Genomic DNA, 25,539 nt, shown 5'->3' with positions numbered 1-25,539 from the left:
ATCATGACCATTTCAATATGGGGTAGATTCGCTAATGTTGATCCAGGACCATCATGATCATTTCAATATGGGGTAGATTCGCTAATGTTGATCCAGGACCATCATGACCATTTCAATATTGGGTTGATTCGCTAATGTTGATCCAGGACCATCATGACCATTTCAATACAGGGTAGATTCGCTAATGTTGATCCAGGACCATCATGACCATTTCAATATTGGGTTGATTCGCTAATGTTGATCCAGGACCATCATGACCATTTCAATATGGGGTAGATTCGCTAATGTTGATCCAGGACCATCATGACCATTTCAATATGGGGTAGATTCACTAATGTTGATCCAGGACCATCATGATCATTTCAATATGGGGTAGATTCGCTAATGTTGATCCAGGACCATCATGACCATTTCAATACAGGGTAGATTCGCTAATGTTGATCCAGGACCATCATGACCATTTCAATATGGGGTAGATTGGCTAATGTTGATCCAGGACCATCATGACCATTTCAATATGGGGTAGATTCACTAATGTTGATCCAGGACCATCATGACCATTTCAATACAGGGTAGATTCGCTAATGTTGATCCAGGACCATCATGACCATTTCAATACATGCTAGATTCGCTAATGTTGATCCAGGACCATCATGACCATTTCAATATTGGGTTGATTCGCTAATGTTGATCCAGGACCATCATGACCATTTCAATACAGGGTAGATTTGCTAATGTTGATCCAGGACCATCATGACCATTTCAATATGGGGTAGATTCGCTAATGTTGATCCAGGACCATCATGACCATTTCAATATGGGTTAGATTCACTAATGTTGATCCAGGACCATCATGACCATTTCAATATGGGGTAGATTCGCTAATGTTGATCCAGGACCATCATGATCATTTCAATATGGGGTAGATTCACTAATGTTGATCCAGGACCATCATGACCATTTCCATATGGGGTAGATTCACTAATGTTGATCCAGGACCATCATGACCATTTCAATATGGGGTAGATTCGCTAATGTTGATCCAGGACCATCATGATCATTTCAATATGGGGTTGATTCACTAATGTTGATCCAGGACCATCATGGCCATTTCAATATGGGGTAGATTCACTAATGTTGATCCAGGACCATCATGACCATTTCAATATGGGGTAGATTCACTAATGTTGATCCAGGACCATCATGATCATTTCAATATGGGGTAGATTCGCTAATGTTGATCCAGGACCATCATGGTCATTTCAATACAGGGTAGATTCGCTAATGTTGATCCAGGACCATTTCAATACAGGGTAGATTCGCTAATGTTGATCCAGGACCATCATGATCATTTCAATATGGGGTAGATTCGCTAATGTTGATCCAGGACCATCATGATCATTTCAATACGGGGTAGATTCGCTAATGTTGATCCAGGACCATCATGATCATTTCAGTGTGGGGTAGATTCACTAATGTTGATCCAGGACCATCATGATCATTTCAATATGGGGTAGATTCGCTAATGCTGATCCAGGACCATCATGATGATTTCAATATGGGGTAGATTCGCTAATGCTGATCCAGGACCATCATGACGATTTCAATATGGGGTAGATTTGCTAATGTTGATCCAGGACCATCATGATCATTTAAATATGGGGTAGATTCGCTAATGTTGATCCAGGACCATCATGACCATTTCAATACGGGGTAGATTCGCTGATGTTGATCCAGGACCATCATGACGATTTCAATACAAGGTAGATTCGCTAATGTTGATCCAGGACCATCATGACGATTTCAATACAAGGTAGATTCGCTAATGTTGATCCAGGACCATCATGATCATTTAAATATGGGGTAGATTCGCTAATGTTGATCCAGGACCATCATGACGATTTCAATACAAGGTAGATTCACTAATGTTGATCCAGGACCATCATGATCATTTTAATATGGGGTAGATTCACTAATGTTGATCGAGGACCATCATGGTCAGTTCAATATGGGGTAGATTCACTAATGTTGATCCAGGACCATCATGATCATTTCAATACGGGGTAGACTCGCTAATGTTGATCCAGGACCATCATGATCATTTTAATATGGGGTAGATTCACTAATGTTGATCCAGGACCATCATGACCATTTCAATATGGGGTAGATTCACTAATGTTGATCCAGGACCATCATGACCATTTCAATATGGGGTAGATTCACTAATGTTGATCCAGGACCATCATGGTCAGTTCAATATGGGGTAGATTCACTAATGTTAATCCAGGACCATCATGGCAATTTCAGTATGGGGTAAATTCACAATCAGTTCAATATGCGGTAGATGGACTCATGTTGATTCAGGACCATAATTTATTCAGAATCAATGAATCACCAATCCCTTTACATTCATGTGGAGAGCTTTAATTTTTTTTAAATGTAATATTTCAACTTATCAGCTCTTTGTTAGTGTTTCCTCATTTAAAGTTAGTAAATGTGTTTGGTGATGCTGATTGAAAATGAATTAAGTATCATTTTTTGTGTGTACACATTTCAGAAATGTTCTATGATGGAGGAGTTTATCAAAAAGTCTGTGGAAAATTAAGAAAGGAGAAAAATAAGACAGAAAAACATTAAACTCAAGGTGCATGTTCTTAAACCAGATGATCAAGAAGAGAACTTTATCACAGAAATAATTAACAAAGGGCACACAAAATCATTCAGGACCACAAATTGCTCCAGTTTAAAAGATAAAAGAAGAGGATATTATATTTTCCATTGCAGAAGATCTGGAAATGTATATGAAAGAAGTCACAGAGCTGTTGGGTGTAAAGCATGTTTACTCTTTTAAAGTAAAAAATGATTGAAAAGGACACAAAGTTTTTGTGCAGAGAATATTTGACCAGCACAATGGACATGATGTTTCTGTAGAAGATCATTTTCAGCAGATTCACCCTCAGCTGGTGGATGAGATCAAGAAGTGGATCACATTAGCGTGTTCATTGTGCAGAGAAAGTGAGAATAGATGCCAAACATTAGCAGTTCCTCTTGAACCAACAAGTGAAAAAGGTTTTATTTAAAAAAAAATAAAACTTATGACATTATATTGTTGCAATATGTTTTTTTTTTGTTTTGTTTTTTTACTTTTTTTCATTATTCACATTCATTAGTATTGTTATGTCTCACCAGTGAATAAGACATGAGGTAATCTAAAAGCGTTGCACTTTCCTCCACCAACTCTGTCTCTCCTCTTGGCTCTTTGCACCATCTGAAGGGAGGGTGGGATTGTATGCTTTCAAAGCTAGCTTGCTATTGCTAGCCTCTGTGAAATTTCCTACCCTAGCATTAAGACTATTTGCAATATTTATTGTTTTAATGCTTACTGTAGTGCATCATATCCTATATTCCCCATACATTTTAATTTTCTAATATTTCTTACAGAGAGTGTCCAGAGGACTTCAAAGGAGACGGAGGCAAACATTGGAGCGGTTGTCACCTTATGTTTAAAATATGCCCCAGACAGGGTGGGCGGAGGCGGCAGGAAAAACATTTGTACGATTTTAGAATAAGGATAATGTTAAATATAAATGGTTATTGTTGTAATCCTTCTGTTAAAATAATGTAAAATAAATAAATAAAAGGTTATTTTATATTCCATTTAATTTCTTGGTCATTTATCTAATAAACAACATTTGTGGATTCCAGTTTCACTAAGATTTTTAAGTTACTTTTCTGTTTGCTCTTGTCTTAAGATAAATACCTTTGGGTTGTCTTTGGATCTTGACCTCTGTTCGATCTTGTTGTTACATGAAGTTTCTTTGTATGTTGATTTTTATTTTACAACGAAAACCTGGCTTTGCTAAAAGTACGATGTCATGCCAACAAAATAACCATATATTTCTTTATATATGTTGTGTCTTTATTCTGATGTTGTGTTTTGAATGATATCTGGCCCAACATGTGAGTTTGATGTCTAGCTTAACATTGGGGTCTGATGTCAAACTGATTTCCATTTTCAACCAAAATGCAATGTCCAACATGGGAGGTTTACCCAACATCGAGTTGACATCATAACCCAACATCAGACTGACGTTTACTTTCAATGTTGGACAGACATTGCATTTTGGTTGAAAATGATAATCGGGTTGACATCATAACCCAACGTTAGATTGACGTCTACATCAAACGTTGGATAGACGTTGCATTTTGATTGAAAATGAAAATCGGGTTAACGTCATAACCCAACGTCAGAATGACGTCAACTTCCAACGTTGGACAGACGTTGCATTTTGATTGAAAATGAAAATCGGGTTGACATCATAACCAAACGTCAGAATGACGTCAACTTTCAACGTTGGACAGACGTTGCATTTTGATTGAAAATGAAAATCAGGTTGACGTCATAACCCAACGTCAGACTGACGTCAACATCCAACGTTGGACAGACGTTGGATATTGACGTCAGACTGACGTTGGGTTATGGCGTCAACCCGATTTTCATTTTCAATCAAAATGCAACGTCTTTCCAACGTTTGGGTCCAACGTCAGTCTAACGTCATATTGACGTCCGGTGCCTGCTGGGAAGATACAGCCACTCTTCCCATGCAATGCAAAAAAACAGAAAAAAGTCTTCCAAGGTTTCCAAGAAAACCTGCATTTCTGGCACAAATTCAGGAGGGTTTAAAATAAGAAAGACAACCCACAAAAAAGTAAGAAAATGAAAGAAAACGTGAATACAGGATTGGGTGCCGAATATCTTGTATGAATTTTGGGATCAAATTAAGAGCTATTTTAGTGTGGCCAAATGTTTTGTTTAACTTGATGTTAATTTCAAAACAATACTGTTTTCGGAAGAATCTGCAAAGCTGTTTTCAATGTAATGTATTTTGTGTGCTAAAAAGAGATTCTGTCAATGTAAATTTGATATTTTAGATCTATTATTAATTATTACCGTTACAGTACCATTGCAATGTGGCTAGATGACATGTGGTATGTTTCTGTTTGTGTTCATAAGAAGGAATCATACACCATTCATCAAATAAAACATTTTTAATTATTCCACATATTAAAGATGCAAGAATCTTATTTTACACTGAGCATATTGATTTAACAAAATTATTAATATAACACAAATATAAGGGTATTTTACAGAAATAAAAGGCCCCTGATTAAATTAGTTCTCGATTAATTGGGAACATTTTGAAGAGATGAACCATCTGTATAAACAAAATGTCAAACATAAAAGCTTATTGTCAGATTTAACAACCTTAAAGGGTTAGTTCACCCAAAAATGAAAATTATGTCATTAATGACTCACCCTCATGTCGTTCCAAGCCCGTAAGACCTCCGTTCATCTTCGGAACACAGTTTAAGATATTTTAGATTTGGTCCGAGAGCTTTCTGTCCCTCCATTGAAAATGTATGTACGGTACCATACCTAGAGATTGGCATGGGGTACTTTCCATAAGATCATCTCTCAATGCAAATCAAACCAGCTATTAGGCTAACTGAAATAAAACCATGCCAATCTCTAGGTATGGTGAAGGCTATGTGATGATGTGGGGCTATTTTAATTCCAAAGGCCAAGGGAACTTTATAACTTAAAAACTTTTTTAACTTTAAAAATAAAAATGGGAATTTAACATAGGGGTGTCCAGACTTATGCACCCTGTATTTTAAGGAAGAACATTTATTTATTTACGATACATTATTCAATCACAAAGAAATTGGTGTCCTTAAAGGTTGGATTTTTCCCAATTTTTTTAAAAGTTCAATTTCCAAAAGATGATTTTTTTATTCCTCTTTTTAGTCAACTTTAGCATGGGTGTCTAAACTTATGCATAACACTATAAATACATACATACATATACATACAGACATATATTATATATTGCATACCTTGCAGGTGATACTCATGAGAGCATCCATAACCTATTGATAACTTTAGTTAGAACCTGAAAAAAATCATAAAATTCTGAAATACACCTGCAATTAATAAATACACTTTTAGCTCACCACATCTGGTATGTAGCCTGGTTCATACAGTGCTTTTAAATGGGCAGCTGAAATGCTATTTGGCCCAACACAGCCCACTAAGGACTCCCAAGGTTGTATATCTGTATATAGGTTATGTGTATAAAAGTCATTAGCACAAATTTAAAAGGGTATGTATGTATATGTGATACGGAATGTGCACCCTTACTAGTCATGTTGAATCATACGTTGAAAGCTGGAAAACAAGAATGTCACAGTTCATTAGGAAGCATTTCTGTAAACAATTTAAAGGGGCTATATGTAAGAATTTTCATATATTAATCACTTTTTTATTGCCAATGTTTACTATGATGCTTAAAAAACGAGACCTTCCCTGACTTCCTAGGTTGTCTGTGTAAGCATAACAAGGGTTAGTGAATTCCACATATAGCCCCTTCAAGAATAAAATAGAAATGTGGGTTAAGCTAATTAATTATATAAATGAAGGCAAAAGTATCCAAAAAAGTTTTACTAGACACTGTAAAATGTGACTACAGTGCATAACTAAGTTATTTTTCCTTAAACTGAGTATTAAGATTTACAGTTACAATTACAGTAGCACTTCCTACAATACAAAATAGTAGATCTAGATTTAATCCAACACTGTAATAAGTAATAAAACGCAAAGATTTCAATTAACTTATAATTTGACCGTAACTACAGTAGAAATGTTGGAAAATTTGCTTACCATGCTAATTTATGGGAATCATGACAGATTTGGGTTATTTAATACAATTTATTATTTAATTATTACGCCAAAATAAAATGATCATGATGGTCCTGGATCAACATTAGCGAATCTACCCCGTATTGAAATGGTCCTGGATAAACATTAGCGAATCTACCCCATATTGAACTGATCATGATGGTCCTAGATCAACATTAGCGAATCTACCCCGTATTGAAATGGTCATGATGGTCCTGGATTACCATTAGCGAATCTACCCCGTATTGAACTGACCATGATGGTCCTGGATCAACATTAGCGAATCTACCCCATATTGAAATCGTCATGATGGTCCTGGATCAACATTAGCGAATCTACCTTGTATTGAAATGGTCATGATGGTCCTGGATCAACATTAGCGAATCTACTCCGTATTGAAATGGTCATGATGGTCCTGGATCAACATTAGTGAATCTACCCCATATTTAAATTATCATGATGGTCCTGGATCAACATTAGTGAATCTACCCCGTATTGAAATGATCATGATGGTCCTGGATCAACATTAGCAAATCTACCCATTATGGAAATCGTCATGATGGTCCTGGATCAGCATTAGCGAATCTACCCCGTATTGAAATGATCATGATGGTCCTGGATCAGCATTAGCGAATCTACCCCGTATTGAAATGATCATGATGGTCCTGGATCAACATTAGCGAATCTACCCCGTATTGAAATGGTCATGATGGTCCTGGATCAACATTAGCGAATCTACCCCGTATTGAAATGGTCATGATGGTCCTGGATCAAAATTAGCGAATCTACCCCATATTGAAATGGTCACGATGGTCCTGGATCAACATTAGCGAATCTACCCCATATTGAAATGGTCATGATGGTCCTGGATCAACATTAGCGAATCTACCCTGTATTGAAATGGTCATGATGGTCCTGGATCAACATTAGCAAATCTACCCCGTATTGAAATGATCATGATGGTCCTGGATCAACATTAGCGAATCTACCTTGTATTGAAATGGTCATGATGGTCCTGGATCAAAATTAGCGAATCTACCCCATATTGAAATGGTCACGATGGTCCTGGATCAAAATTAGCGAATCTACCCCATATTGAAATGGTCATGATGGTCCTGGATCAACATTACTGAATCTACCCCATATTGAAATGATCATGATGGTCCTGGATCAACATTAGCGAATCTACCCTGTATTGAAATGGTCATGATGGTCCTGGATCAACATTAGCGAATCTACCCCATATTGAAATGGTCATGATGGTCCTGGATCAACATTAGCAAATCTACCCCGTATTGAAATGATCATGATGGTCCTGGATCAACATTAGCGAATCTACCTTGTATTGAAATGGTCATGATGGTCCTGGATCAACATTAGTGAATCTACCCCATATTGAAATGGTCATGATGGTCCTGGATCAACATTAGCGAATCTACCCCATATTGAAATGGTCATGATGGTCCTGGATCAACATTAGCGAATCTACCCCATATTGAAATGGTCATGATGGTCCTGGATCAACATTAGCGAATCTACCCCATATTGAAATGGTCATGATGGTCCTGGATCAACATTAGCGAATCTACCCTGTATTGAAATGGTCATGATGGTCCTGGATCAACATTAGCGAATCTACCCCAGATTGAAATGGTCATGATGGTCCTGGATCAACATTAGCGAATCTACCCTGTATTGAAATGATCATGATGGTCCTGGATCAAAATTAGCGAATCTACCCCATATTGAAATGGTCATGATGGTCCTGGATCAACATTAGCAAATCTACCCCATATTGAAATGATCATGATGGTCCTGGATCAACATTAGTGAATCTACCCCATATTGAAATGGTCATGATGGTCCTGGATCAACATTAGCGAATCTACCCCGTATTGAAATGGTCATGATGGTCCTGGATCAACATTAGCGAATCTACCCCGTATTGAAATGGTCATGATGGTCCTGGATCAACATTAGCGAATCTACCCCATATTGAAATGATGACGATAGCAATTATCAAAATATTGATTACAATCAGATTCAAAAAGCAATTATTCTACTGTTTTTTTAAATGTCATATACTTTTTGCACACTTTATTCGGACTAAAATCATAGTAATCGGTTTTAAAGACCTGGAATTTATTGAAATTTTTAAACATTATTATAACATTTTATTAAATATTAAATGTGTATTTGTGTGTAAAGGTATGAGAGAAAGAAGACTTTTAGGGGTTGTGGAGTGAAGTAAACTTAGCTATTAGCTAAACGGCTCATGGCTGTTGCATGTATGTTCAGCGTTGCATTACATTATGCCATTTAAGTGTTCTATTTCAGGATTTTTTAGTGAATAAATACATTTACAAAGTCAGATTTTTAGTTGCAGAGAGGGTCAAAGAAAGAGGACAGACAAAATAACTTACCTTTTGTCAGTCAGCCCGAGGCAAGAGAGGAGGGAAGGTTCAAAATGGACCGATTGGATTTGGTCGGCACACACTGATGACATCAGAGGCTTGTGATTGGTTGATTAAATGTTGATCCAGGATCAACAAAAAAATCACGGTGACCATATATATATATATATATATATATATATATATTAGGGCTGGGGGAATTAACGCGTTAATTTTTGCGATTAATTTTAAATGTTTAACGCGTTAAAAAAAATAACGCATTCGACGCAGCACTTTCTTTTTTTGCCTCGTTTTAATGATTTCCTGTTGCGGCTGCTCCGTGTTCGGCGATCAGGTTTCATTCTCGCGCAGCTTTCATGAGCGGGTCTTCCGCTCCGTGTGTGCGCCGCCGCACTCTCCGTTCCGTGTGTGTATTTGTGTGTGTGTCGGTGCGCTCTGCCAGCGGCGCGCTCTCCGTTCCGTGTTTGTGTGTGTGTGTGTAACGGCCCAAACGCTCCAATCATGTACCGAGCACTGGAAAAGTAAAGTGCACTCAAATAACGTGAAATTTCTCTGTAGACTTCTGTTTGCTGAGCTGGTCTAGTCATGCTGGGCAACAATGGTAAAAGCTCTGATCACATGCTCTGGTAATAATATCTTTGTATGACTATATTTTATTTTGATAATTAGTAGAAAAAAAATAATTGTGGTGTATTGGGTGGTGTAATCTGTTAAATTGATTATGTTGATTGATTATTGAAAAATAATATATATTGATATAGGCTATTGATGTTTAATAATATTTTAATATTTTTATTGTTTAATTTAATTAGGTGATTGTTAGTTTAAATATTGATGATTACAAGCGTGGTGGAAATGCAATTAATTGCAATTAATTACAGCAAATTGTGCAATTAATTAGTTAATTTTTTTAATCGATTCCCAGCCCTAATAAATATATATATATATATATATATATATATATATATATATATATATATAAACACTTAAATATTTTTGTGACCCAAATATACAGGGTGGTCACAATTGCATATCATTGCAACTATATTGTTATTATTATGGCATTACTCCCTGCAGCACCAATTATCTGCAAGGCTAGCTGGGAGCACTAAATGATATTCAAAGTCACATGACACGTTTTAGGCACATAAAACAGTACATGACATTATCATTGCCACACTTTGTGCTTGTTGTGCTGACCAAATTTCGTCTGTTTGGTCCAGACTATGGTCTGGGGGAGGTTTCAAAATGAAAACAAGGTAGGTGTGAAACGGCCCTAAGTCACACATTCATGTCCTTAATTGGCATGATAACTGATGATAGGCGTGTGATTTTCAGTTGGAGAAGAGACTTCTGTGACCCGAGTGCTGCCGTCACCTCGCTTTTCTTCACCGAAATCCGTTTCAAAATCAAACAACGACTAAATTCATGCTAGTCAGGATTTAAGTTCACATAAGTATATACAACTCACAGATAGTCACAGATATTCTGCAGACACTTTCAGTAGGAAACAGTAAATATTCGTGTTATATTAGAGGTGGTTTGTGGCATTATTCATAATGAATTAATGCTGATGGGAAATGAGGAAATGTGCAATCATACTGAGTCTCTTACTAACAAGCTTTCAGGAATCAAGCTTTTGAAAATTGAGGAAAAAAATCACTCACATCCACTCAATAGGGAAGTGCTTTCTAATGGCAGAAACCAAATCAATTATGATACTCAGCAGAAGTGCTTCAAGTTAAATCCTTCAAGACTGACACTTTAAATGGGTCATGAACTGGCTTTTTTTTTTTTTTTATTATACTGTTGTCTGAGGTCAACTTATGATGTTCGCTTGGTTTTTACATTCAAAAACATCAAAATGTATACTGTAAGTAATAGGCTATTTTCTACCCTGGTTTTGAGCCTAGCTCCTGAAACGCTCGGTTTTTATGGGCGTGCCGCATTGAAGACTTGAAGGTAAACGCCCACTGCTATGATTCGATAACAGTTTTGCATATTATAATGAGTTTCATGTCATGCGCGAATTGGTGGGCGGGGCTAAACAGGCAGTGTTGAAGTAGGCGTTGATCTTCTTCTGCGGAGGCGGGGTTTGACACCCTTTGACCTCATAGATCCCCACTTTGAAAAACCTGTCGTTCGCTGTGCCTGCTGTCAATAAAAGCTTTTATTGGACTAACAAGGAAGTTTTCAGTTCTGAAACTTACAGGATATTCTTATAGTATGATGACCTCTTATATGTCAAAAGCTCAAGGAAAATTTGATTTATTTTGGATATCATGTTCAATACATGACAAATTTTCTCAAGTAAAACAAATCTCTTAACTAATGCTGTAAACTATGGGAGTCAGTTGTAGCCTATAGGCTTCATAAGCCTACTATAATATTGAAGGTAAAAATTAACTGATTTGTATAAGAATACTTAAATTACACTTTTATTTATTTTTATAATAATAATGTTATATGAAATATAAACATTTAAATGGTGGCTGTCATAAAAACTTGCCAGATTTATTCAAACATGCATTAAATATTGAAGAACATTAAAAATGATAATGAATATGTAATATGGTGCATATATTTAGCAAAATGCTCCTCTCTAGAGTTAAGTTTTGTAGCTGACTAACGGATTTGAAATCTGAGACTTTGTTTCATATCAATAGTATGTGTTGTGTACCATACTGTAAGAAATTGTAGTCTGCCTCGACCCAGATTCCACACCTAAATATATTTTAGAATGAGGTCATCCCCAAAATGGCTTAATTATCATAGAGATTAAGGCAGTCAAGTTATATTGTTTCTTGACCATTTGGGTTGATCACATCCTGAGAAAATGGTAGTCAACCTAGAACCTTCTCAGACAATGTGGTGTCTCAACTTCATTAACATACAGACCACAGGTGTTACAACAAGGGCAACTTAATTTACATTAAGAGTTGTAAACTGTAACAGGATAAAAGATGTAAGATTTGGATGTTCTGCACTGTAAAAAATAATCCTGTAAAAAAACAGTAAACTACTGGCAGCTGTGGTTGCCATTATCATACTGTTAAAATACGGTGTGTTACTGTTTTTGAAATTAACAGCTAAATACCGTTTTGACAACTACAGTATAAAACTGTAATTTTACAGCCCGGTATTTAACAGCTATATGCTGTAGTTGTCAAAACGGTATTTAGCTGTTAATTTCAAAAACAGTAACACACCGTATTTTAACAGTATGATAATGGCAACCACAGCTGCCAGTAGTTTACTGTTTTTTTACAGTGCATATACAATTACGAAAAAGTGATTTTTTTCTCTTTTTTTGCCAAAGATACCACAGACATTTTGTACATTTTTCAGACGTTTTGTTTACCTTTTTTTTTTACAGTATCATTTTTTACAATGACACCCCAATAATTTAAATTCTAAATATAACCCTGCACATTATTTTTGTCATGGATTACAAAAAAGGAATAAAGCCAAGTTAGGATTTTTTTTTTTTATTCTGATACAACACCAGATAAATTCTGCTCAATTATTGTGAACTAAAACAGGCAAATACAAAAATATAGTAATATAGTAGTCAAGTAAAAAAAAAAAAAAAAAAAAAAAAAATGCCGGTCATGAATTAGAAGTCTAAAAAGAGACGTTTTGAAAGAAAAGGACTTTGATATAAGATTTCATATGTCGGGTCAGAGGTCATTCTTCTGCCGCAACTCGACTCTATCATGAACTCGCGTACGGCTGTTTCCGGAAGCCAGTGATTATAGTTTATAAAAGTTATAAACATGGATATTTTGAGCTTCAAAAACTAACATATTATTTAGGAATAAATAAAATAAGTCCAAATTTGTTACCTTTGAAGGAATTCTAGTGTGGATGCTGCTTCCTCTTGGTACTGCAAATTAAAGATGTAATACAAAGAGAACAATGCAGCAAGTCCAGAGAGAAAAGTTGGCTGCACACCCTCGCAGATTATTCGGCCTTCCAGGCTGATAATCCATCGTTTCATCCATTGCCCCGGATTATCACCTGGACCATAAAGGAATGGATAAATTAATGTTTATTCATGATCTCTGGAGAGTTTGGTGTAGAAAAGGTAGTGAGAAATTAGTACATTATTTTATAACCTGAAAAAAGGCACACAATGTCATGTCTTACAAGATAACAAAACCTACAATATCTCTATAAAAAAAAGGGAAAGGTTGTTTTAGTCTGTTTTTAACTTAATGCTAAGCCAGCCTCCGAGAGGGAAAAAAAGTTTACAATACAATAAAGTGTAGTGATTGTGTTGTAAAGACTCAAACTTGGGTTTGATGAATAAAAATGTCCTCAAATTCAAACCAGCACAGTGCAATAAAACATGATTCAAAAACAGTAAACTCTAGAATGAAGTACATAAATGTGAGGCCTCTCATAATAGTAAAACTTGTGTGAGCCTTGTTTTAAATTGCAGACATGTCTAATATGATATACTTACCAAGCAGGATCAAACGAGGACTCACAGGCAGGTTACCCGTCTTTTCGAGGTCAGCAGGAGTGGCAGACATCTATTGTCAAAGATAACAATTTAAGACAACTGACTAATCTTAATGTGATACTTGCTGATAACGTCCATAATATTCTACAGAGGTAAAAGGCTTTTTGTACTTATTTTATAAGTAAGTTACTTAATAGGGTGATTAAAATAAGCGCGGAGCACCGGCAGATAATTTGTCTGTCTCTGGATAATGTCTCTCATGGACTGAATGCGCACGTTAACATTAGCCTACCACACAAGAAAATAAATATTGAATTCTCTCTTTAATAACTACCGAAGCCATCGATTTTCGTTAAAATACGTTATAAAATGGCTGAAACAGGTGCAGTGCAAGACGCTGTTATGCTGCTATTAGTTCTGCGATCAAGCCAGCAGCGGTTGTTGAATAGACACATTTAAAGTAATAAGACAAGAATTTAAAATGTTGTTCATACCTCACTACCATTTACTGACAAAAAAGATTTGAACATGTTTCATAAACACTTATAATTCAAAACTCAAACTTTATAATTCCCTTGCATGCTTGACAGTACAAACGCGTTATGAGTGTGCGTGCAAATCTTACCCATTCACTAAACGGATTCACTGGATCTTTATATATTGTTATTTTATAATATAGGCCTACTTGATAACAGGGCGATTAAAATAAGCGCAGAGCAGCAAATTAAGTTACACCAGCAGATAATTTGTCTATGTCTCTAGATAATGTCTCTCATGGACTGAATGCGCATGTTAACTTGCCACACAAGAAGGAAAAAAGAAATATTTTGTTCATTCCATTCATCTATTACTTGGATAAAGTTTGGTAAAATATGCAGGTTGAATGAAAATTAGGTATTCTTACCTGTGTGTGTGTGTGATAAGATGGCTGTATGGCTGTATGGCAGTCTGGGCTCAATCTTACTCCGTTGACCAATTATTTGCCTATAGTTAAAACACATAATTTAATGGAGCCATCTGATTTAAATCACAGAAGCTTCATTAGATGTTTAAGATGTTATATTTTAAAGTAATAGGTCATTTGAAGACAATAAAATAATAAATCATTGAAAACCTACCTCATTCAGATAATCCAAAATGTCGCCTTGTGCACATTGGACGAAAATAGGGTATAATACTGTTAAATAACAGTGACAATTTGTTGTTGATCGACCACACAACCCGAAGTGAACAAGTCTTCCCATAATGCATTGTAAAAAAAAGCAGAATGCTGTTATTACATGGAAACAGCAATTTGCTGTTAAATTTCCATGTAAATTTACAGGAATTTTTTACAGTGTGGGTTCATTCTGACGCCGGTGAACCCAAGGTGCTTTGTGTACCTTGCCACTGCTATGCTGTAATAAACTTCATTTTTGAGATCTTCGATGTCCACATCATTTTTTCTTACATTGGTGAGCCACCCAGCGACAAATTTCCAAGAAAAAAAAAAAATGGGGAAAGGCAAGAAAAAGCTGTTTTCTTTCATTTATGCTGTTTTTTTGTCAGGGAACCCCCTCGTTAAAAAATCAAAAAAAAAAAAATCTACCTATTCCGTACGTTTTTGTTTAAGATTCTAACGGAACTGAATCAGCCCGAAGCAGTGTGGTGGCAGTGTTGTATTGGAATTGTTGTTTCTAAAGTAATTGAAACAAAGTGCTTAAGTGTAAAGTTTCTAAAGTAACTGAAACTTGGTGTTGGTTTCTTATAATTCTGTTAAGATTCTAAAGTAATTGAATGCCAAACAAGATCCATTAGATTTTCTGAAAAACTTGGAGGAATATGCTGGAGTTTACAATTTAACAGATGGTGATGCATGTGTTTTGTTAAAGGGGTCATATAATGTCATTTTTGTACAAGCTAATATGATTTTCTTTAGGGTCTAAATTAAAAGTTTGTAATATACTTTAATTAAAAATTCTCATTAGTATTGTAAGAAAATACTCATTTTACCTGGTCAAAAACAGCTCTGTTTTCAGCACGCCGTTTCAGTGCATGTGTCTTTAAATGATAATGAGCTTTGCTCACCCCGCCCCTCTGTTCTGTGCGTACACCGTTTAAAATAATAATACAAAAACCATAACGCGTTGTTCATTATAAACGTGGGATTATGAATTATATTGAGAACGTCGTACATAGAAAACATGCCATAATGTACCCTGAGTGTAAAAATAGCCACATTCATCGTGAAGCGTGCAAGCTATTTGCAAAGATTAATATAAAGATTAATATAAAGGTCAATAAAACGTTACACTCACTTGTTCTTCTGGAGGTTCAGCAGGAACACGAATAGTTGGTACTGATCCTTTTTTCTAGAGCAGCTTTTTAGCAAAAACAGCTGATCCTCGTTTGTAAAGCAGTCTTGAGTCTGGTGAAATGATTAGTAGTATATATGCTGGACCTTGTGTCAAAATGATTGATGGCTTCCGGTTGTCATTGACCTTTCCGGTTGACCTTCCGGCCTGTATTGTTATGGATTGACCTATTGACCCTACCTATCCCTTCGATCATGTGTTTTGACAGGTTGGCCTTCCGGTGTCTTTCCGGCATATGTTGTTATGGTTTGCCCTATTGACCTAGCTAGTCCTAGATCATGTGGTTTGACAGAAAGTTTTTGCCCTATTTGAACCTTTTTATCCCTAGATCATGTGTTTTTGAAGAGGATGTTAAAATAATTTATGGATTTGACAGAAAGTTTGAAGTTGGTGTCAGGTTCAGTTATATGGGTTTCTGTCTGGGTATATATTGTCACAGGCGCTCCCTCCCACCCTTTGCATGTGAGCTCTGACATCTGAAATGTGCTGTTCGGTCACTGTGATGTTGCTGATGGTTTTGAAGGCGCTGTTATATATAGGATATGTGTCAGCATATCCTCCGCATTCCAGGGCATTGTGAACCCCTTTGGAAAAGTGAGAAGAAAAAGACTGTTTTTCCTGAATGCCTCACCAGCCAGAGTAGTGTATGTGTGTGTGTGTGTGTGTGTGTGTGTGTGTGTGTGTGTGTGTGTGTGTGTTTGTTTGTGTTTGTCACAGGATTCCCTCTCCCAGCCTTCGCATTTGAGCTCTGACATTTGAAACGTGGAGTTCAGACACTGTGATTAAACAATGTCATACAAAAACATTCTATCCTTTAAAATAATTATCGTGCTAATTAAACTAAAGTATACATGATATGGTTATAAAATAATATCTTGCTAATTTAACTAAAGTTGAAAAACATTCTATTCTTTAAAAGTATATAAATTAATTGCTTATAATATAATATAAAATCACAGAGTGGTTCTCTCTTACAGCACCACCTGACGGTCTCTGACTCCTAGGGTTTATTCAGCGATCAGAATGAGACATTGTGTTAGGGCTAAATTTATTTCAAAGTTTAAATGATATCTTTATAATGTTTTTTTATTATTATTATTATTTTATTTTATTAAATTTAATACATTATTAAAAGTCGTAATAATGTTTTTAAATTCAATACATTATTAAAAGTCTTAATTAAAAAGTCTCTCAAACAGAGGCCCCCCGTGACACCCCCCTCCTTCTGCTCCTTCGCATTCCAAAGGTAACAGTGAAACTGTGAAGTGTATCTCACACTAACTAAAGTTAAAAAAAAACATTCTGTTCTTTATAAGTATATAAATGAAATGGTTATAAAAATATCTACTGAAACCAATTGTTTTAGATAAACAAAAATAAAATCCATCTTACATAAATCATTCTATTCTTTAAAAGTATATAAATTATATAATATAATATAAAATCACAGAGTGGTTCTCTCTCTCTCTCTCTCATTTAAAAGCATAACCTTAAAAGTTTAAATTAGATCTTTTAAAATTTTTTTATTAAATCTTTAAAGTTTGAATACATTCGTATCTTCTATTTATCTTTTAGAAGACTTATGTATGATATAAATGATTTTGCTTAAATTTAACCCATTGTATTATTTTTACTAAAACAATGTCTGTTCAAAAACTTTAGATGGTTGAAAAACTGTACTTATTCGTCTTAAATCTCATTTAATCTATTTTTTTTGTTTTGTTTTTTTGTCCATGCAGGGTTTCGATTTTTATGGTGGGGGCTTTCCATAGCTATAATGAATTTTGTACCGTACACCTAAACACAGAAAACTACATTTGTACATTTTCAAAATGAAATAAATAAATATTTCTAAGCTGTTTTGAGTGCGTGCACACACACGGTTCTAAAAAATGAACTAATCTCTATTTTAAATGTAATTATTATTAATAACATATGTTACTAAAATGTAAACAAAGCTTTAGCTAAATAAATATATGAATAAAAACACCTTACAGCCCCAGATCCTTCAGAGATAAACCACAGTGTGAACTGAAGCTTCAGGAAACAGGGTATCAGACCAGATGAGTCTCGGGGGACAATGTCACAGTAAATCTAGTCTGCGTTCCAGAGTACATCCAGAGTTTATACTAAATTCATTTAAAAGCATAACCTTAAAAGTTTAAATCAAATCTTTAAAGTTTTATTAAAATCATATCTTCTATTTATCTTCTAAGAAGACTTATGTAATGATTTTGCTTAAATTTAACCTAAGGTATTATTTTTACTAAACAGCGTCTGTTCAAAAACTTTAGAATGTTGAAAAACTGTACTTAGTCGTCTTAGATCTTATTTATACAAAAATATTTCAAACAGTATTTTTGTCCATACAACATTTTGTCAAAGTTTGTCACAATGTTTTGTTGTTGTGCACTGTAAGAAATGATTCTGTGGTCATGTAGATTTGAATTAATGTTTTTGGTTAAAATGTATTCAATATAATTGTGTTTTTGATTTTAAAGCAAATATTTAATTAAATTTCAAATAAAAATGTTTAGAATAAAATCTACCCATTGTAGTTAAATAAAACTTAAGCATTATATTTATCTAATCCCAAATTGAGAGAATATTGAGTGAATTCAAATTAATGCAATCAGGCAAATTTGAATTGAAAAGCACTTCCTGTCAAAGTGCGCCTTTTTAAAAAAAAAAAATGCAGCAGGCTACCTAGTAGCCACAAGACATTTGAAGAGAGTAGGCTATACAGACAGTGAATGTTCGTCTTCTTCCACATTACTCATCTTGCAAAATTTAACTGGTTGACTAAGGTAAGAAAACTTATTATGTTATCACTGGGCTAGTAAGAAGAACGCATGTAGTGGTATATTACAATATAAAATGAGTTATCACAGAAAGAGACTTAAAATATGAACACAGCATTATACATTTTGGAAGAATTCTTATGTATCGGAGTCAAACTTTTATTTTGAAGGATTCCATAAAGAGAAATATTTGGGGTTTTCGCTGGAAGAGCATCTTATATTTCAGACGGCACTTGACGCACTTCCTTTGGCTTTACTTCCCGTGTGTGGAGCTCGTCTTCCCGAGGCAGGTAACGTAACTTTTCTCTGTTGTTTCACTGTTTTGTTGCAACTTGCAAATGTGAAGGTAACTTAGCTAAATCCACGTGAAGTCAGTCTATTAACAGTGTTACGCTTTAGAGCCGCAATTTTATTTATTTTAATGCATAAATCTGTTAATTTTAGTGTGGTAATGTCCATCCATAGCGGCTAGCACTTTAGTTAGTTAGCTAACGTAACTTTAGCAGGAGGGGAGGATGCTTAACATGGCACAAACTTTCTCATTTTACAGCTAAAATTTTCTGAATTTTATTTGTTATTTGGTGATTTGATTTCATTGAGTAATAGTAGTACGTTCTGAAAGTTTGTTTTAACCTATTTTCATTTTGGGCCTAAGGTTTTGGCCATTTGGCACGTTGTTGGGTGTGGAAGGTTACTAATGTGATTGCTTTATCTGTAAATTAAATTGATGATTTTTTTCAGAATTTCTTTGATCTGAATATTTTTTTGTAATGCATTGTGTAGGTCTTACATTTACATCTTTATGGTCTTAAAATGTCTTTAAAAGGTCTTAAATTTGACTTATTGTAACCTGCATGAACCCTGTACAAAAACATCAAAATAGAGAAGAAAACAAAACAAAGAATAATTTGACACCAAGGCCTGCAAGAAAATAAAATCTAATACAATAGATTTATAAGCTATGAAAACTATAATGAATGTATTTTCTAGTAAAGTGATATGCTTGCAGTATATTTCTGACAGTTTTATACTAAGACAATAACAATTTCTTGTTGCAGGACACTGAGAACTTGGAGGAACTTGGGGTCATAATGGCCATTACTGTGACCCCAAAGCCTGGAGCTTCTACAAGCAACAGCCCAAAGAACATTGGGATCGTCATAGAGTCATCACAGGACTTGGAGATCACAGGACTTGGACACAGGACTCTGTTCTCCTTGGCTTGACCTACGCGCTGAATCTCGATTAGAGACAGCTGAAGTACACCTTTGAGGTGTTCTTGGAACTGAATGATTCAAAGGTTTCAAACAAAGTCCTGTCCCTTAAGAGCAAACTTCAGGCTTGAAATGAGACTGTATTGCAGTGCAGACTTTTGTGCTACACAATGTCCATCTTCCACAGAGCTTGAGAATTGCACATTTGAAAGTGCTATGTTTGTAAGTTGGCACTGATTTGTCCCACGAATCTCGTGACATTTCAATTGTTGTAAGTTGAAAGTACAAATGAACTTTTATGCACTTTTATAATTTATGTTTTGGCACATGCCATTATGGAGTATTTTTCTTTAAGATCTTTATTGCTTTTTTTATTTTATTTTTTATAGTTGAAGTCAGCATTCTGTCCTTTTCAAATGTCTGGTTTGAAATGCAAGATCCAACTTCTGGCTTGAAATGAGACTGTGGTTGTAGTGTACAATGATGTGCTACAGTGTGTTGAAAGCACAAAAGTGAATTGTTAATAAAATTCTTATTTGAGTATTTAAGTTCTGTACTTTCGTCCCATATTATTCATAAGAAAGGAATATTTAGATTTAATTAATTGCATTGATTAAATTCAAATCAATGTGTAGATGATGATTACTCAATTATATGTAGAATTAAATTAATTTTTATTAGTACTTTTTACACATTAGGGAGTTTATCTTTTTCAAATCAACTCAATATTTTTGTTTAGGTTATAATTAATTTATATAATTAATCTATTCAAATCTACTCATATTAAATGGATAACTATTAAGGGTCTCATTTAATTAAAATTTACTCAATACCAAACCTTGTGAAATTTAATTAATAATAATGCTTGTAATCTGTTGCCTCATTTTTATTGAGTAGATATGGTGTATCTTTTCTTACAGTGGTTGTTTTTAAGAAATCCGAGGACTCCACATTGCTCTTATTTAGACTAAGTTTGTATCATTTGGAAAATCACCACACAATTTCAGAGACGCAATGCGTGATAAGTAAAGTTTGTCTTGAGCGAATATTTAATTTTACTCGTCTTAATTCAAAGTATAAGTATAAGATCGTATAAGATCATTTTAACTTGTATCTCCCGAACTATCCTTAATCAGTGTGGAATCACACAGGGTGAAACCCTTTACTGAGAATATACTATCTACTCAAAATATATGTAGAAGTTTAAATCCGGTGTTTAAAATCTGTCTGGTGGCCGCATGAACAGACTTTGGGCAGAGCTATAGCAGGAAGCATGCCCCTTTGACCTCCTCGATTTTGTAGGCTTTTTTTTTGTTTTTTTGTTTTTTTGTTAAAGACCCTACAAGTTAGTCCTCCCAAAAGAATTTCTCCCATCTAGCGGTGAAATTCTATTTTGCATTTAAACAAATAGTGCTCTCTAGCGCCTTGCTTTTTCAAATGCGGTAGCACATCATCGAGTTTAACTATACATGTTCTACCGTTATGCTGCCTATATAATGATTTACACAGCCAAGCAGTACAAAAAAGCTTGTCATTTAGACCGTAACTTTGACTCACCCGTCGAGAAGAAAGCAGACAACTTCCCTTTCAAAGTCTTTCTCCTTCATTAGCTCTTTCCACCTGGGAGAAGCTATCCCGATATTTATTTACATCCCGATAAATTACATTTTTGCTTTTTGGCCACGAGGATTCCTTCTCCTGTGGCTCGGCATAAGTATGATCCAGCATTATATTGTACCGTGCAGCCTTTTCAAATTTGTCTGGGACAGTATCAACGCCTCTCATATGGTCTAGCGGTTAGGATTCCTGGTTTTCACCCAGGTGGCCCGGGTTCGACTCCCGGTATGGGAAGTCAATTTTTTTTTATATTGTCAACAAAATTCAAGTTATTCAAGTTCATCAATAATCATTTTTAGTTATTCATAGTCTTAGAGGCCTACACGAACTGCAGAAACAAGCACAAGATATGTACAAACTCATAAATGCTGTTTCAGTACTGAATCATTTTCACAAATACAATGTTGTTGGTCCTTTTGAATGTGCTGTTGACTATAGTAGTGTTGATGATGAAACGTGTTGAGTTAGGCTAGCGCTTTTTGTCCCTCTCTGTTATTATAGTGTTTCAAGATGGCGGAACGACACAGAAGCCTCCTTGGACTTACCCGCCCCATGTAAATAAAGATAAGAAATGTTTCGCTTACGAGGATAAGTCAGATCATTGGCAGAGGTCATTTTACACCCATGAGGACATATTTTATGAATACAGACAATGATTTTAGCTAATAAAATACCATTTTTTCAACGAGCGAATCTACACATGAGAGGCCTTCAGAAGTCATAACTTCAGGGGTCAACGGCTTAGGCCCGTTGGTTTAGGTATTTGTAAAAATCAAATACTGTATTACACTTTTCAAAGTTACAATAAAAAGACCTGTTGTGTTCTGACACAAGGCCATTAACTTGTTTTTATAAATGTATTTAGCTTATTTCTACAAATATCAACCTGAAAAATGAAAAATCAGAAAAAGAAGAAAAAATAAGAAGTGTTTTAAAATACAACTAAACCATGATAATGTTTAGTTTAGATGTTGATGACTAAGCTTCTGGCATATAGTGCAACCACGCAACAAGAAATCTAATATTGGTGTAATCTTTGCTAGGTCTCACTCACGACGCACAACTTTGTAAATAAAATAAAATAAAATATTATGGAAGTCATTGTACTGTAATTTAACCATATTTTATTGATTAATATTATGGCTTCATGTTGATTTAAAGTTTTTAATTGTTATTAACTAATACCTTTATCTTTTAACATCCGGCACAAAATGAAAGAGATGTATTATTTGAAAAAAAAAAAAAAAATGGAATGTTCACAATCACTATGTGTCAAAAACAGTATGCGTGTAAATAGTTGTGCAAAGCTCCACACCCTATGGACTAACTTTAAAAAACAAAACAAAAATACACATACATATATATATATATAACATACACAAATCATTTCTTAACTAAGCAACTGTTTCTTAAATTATCAGACACTCACCGCACTGATGTTAACATCACCATATATTGTGTTTTCTACCATGAGTGTAGTAACTATTGTCCCACCATTCTTCTGGGCAATTGTTAAGTTAAGCTGATTAGGGTTCTGAATTAATGGCTGTCCCAATGATGTAGAAATATTATGCTGTCGTCGTTGTGGAAGGTTGTTAGGCTGTTGATTTGTCATGTTTCCAGAATGTGTTTGAACGCTCAGCGTTTGAACGTCACCATCTGTTAAAAAAATTAGCAATTAAATACACAACCAAAACCATGTAAACATTATAGTAAAGCTTATTGAAGATTGAGAAACATATTGACTACTAACAAAGTAAATTATACATATTTCCTACGTTTGATATTCTTTTTTCTGATTTTTTTCACTATGGACTTGATCCTTTTTAATGCTGTTTTCTCTCCATATTTATTCTGTAGTTCCTCTACTGTGTCTTCCAACCTCCCTGTTGTTCTTCTCCAGCTGTGTTAACCAAAGACAAACAGTTAGAAGAATAAAATGTATGTACAATAGCAAAAATAAAGTTGGTCATTAGTTGTTAGGGTTAGATACACCTGTAGACACATTCATATACCTGTTCACCTGTTTTCATTTAGCATACACCAGAGTTCAAACATTCACTTTTTCAAAGGCCGAATGATTACGCGGTCAAAATTTCTCTTTTTAACATAAGAGTTAAAAAATGTACATGAGTCACGATGCATTGCATTATGCACCTGACCTGCCGGCTGATGAAGTATTTATTACATCAAGAAAACATGAATACAACACACTGCACTTGGATGAATACATTTATTAGATTTATTTAATAATATTACCAGTTCCATATTAACTTTATTAAAAAATAAGACAATAAATGATTTTATTTTTTAAATTTGACTGCATTCTTTACTTTTTGATTTATGAATTATAACAGACTGATGGGAAAAACATTATTTTGCTGTTACTTTATTAAAATTTGTTTTATTATTCAACTATTTCTTTCTTTTTGTTAGTTTTTATTAGTTGTAATTTTATATAAACATTTCACTTTTAAAATAAAGGTTTACAACAACATCACCATCTTCTGTTATATTTGGGCCTCCATGCTCATCTACTGTACAGTATATGATATTGGTGAAGGGGGGCCCAGCATGAATATATTTTTTAGGGGGCCCCCGAATTCTCTAGCTACGACCCTGTTCACATCGCATCGTAAGCGCATAATATCACCTGCTCAAGTACGTCTTGACGAGTTTCTTCTGTATTAAACAGCGAATCTTCTCAGTCAGATCGTCGCAAGATCTCAGGAATCCTCTCACACTGCTCGTGTTCACGTGCTCCATCGCTAACGATTCAAACTTTCATAAGGCGCGCCAAAACAGCAGCGCGGAGATGTGACGTCACGTGTCGAGCGGGCGCTCGTAAAAAGCACATCTTTGCATTTCTTCTGAAACAACACTTATCGTATTGCCGGGTGTGATTGTAATGTTTTGTATGGCGTTTTCTTTACACTCTCCCCGGATATCTGTTTCCTACAGTTAGCTGTAATGTTAGTGAACTCTAGGTCTTCTCTTTGTTCATATACGACAGTATTCACATGAACTGGCTTGATGTGATAAAATTGTGTTTTAAACCATCATCTTCACTTGAGACATTTACATTATATTATATACCGTCCTATATACCGTTATACCGTCCTAGTTTTTAAATAACGCTAAAATGTATATTTTAACCCTTTATGCGGATATGCCGCACAAGGTTCTCTGTTCTCTGATTCTATGTTTTTAAAAATAAAGACAAGGATGCCTCTTTCTATAAGCGACCCTCAAAATCTGTGCATACAACAAAACACGTGTAGGTGTACGATGATTTATCAGAAAATTACTTTTGTTTGAAGAAAAACTTAAATCAGCTGGTGCTTGATAACTATCGAAGTTATATTGAAGTTATGAATTCGGTAATGATGCAATATTTATCACGTTTTAATTTTAACTAACTTACTTTTCAAATAGCCTAACATCTTGTTGGTCAAATTAACTTAAAGCCTGCGCAAAATTATTCTTAAAGCACATTAACTTAAATGTTGTCCAAAAATATGTTGTACTTGTTTAAATTTGAAAAATACGAATAACACACGTGACTAATCCTGATTGGTTCCAGAGCCGTTGAACGGCTGTGATTGGTTCTTCTGATAATAATGAGCTCACACCTCAGAGCTTGCTGTGCGTTCCTTGAATGTGAGTAGATTTCTAATCATTTAGATTAGAAATCTAAATTTAAACTGGAGCAATCGTGTTTCTTTAGAGGACTTGGAGGAAACCACGCGATTCGGATTTGGTGATGTTTTTTTGCGATTCACTTTTTCAAACGTGAACAGTTTTGGTGAATCGTTCATCAGAGGGATATAAGTTAAATTTCTCAGGTTTCATTAGCCTACGATATCTCGTAGTTTTTCTTTCGAAGATTAACGGAATTCTTAAATGTTTTGCAACTACTTAAGGTTGAGTGA

Source organism: Abramis brama (genome assembly GCF_963993115.1).
Source record: "Abramis brama genome assembly, chromosome: 7".
Lineage (NCBI taxonomy): Eukaryota > Metazoa > Chordata > Actinopteri > Cypriniformes > Leuciscidae > Abramis > Abramis brama.
Note: the sequence above shows the minus strand (reverse complement) of the source record.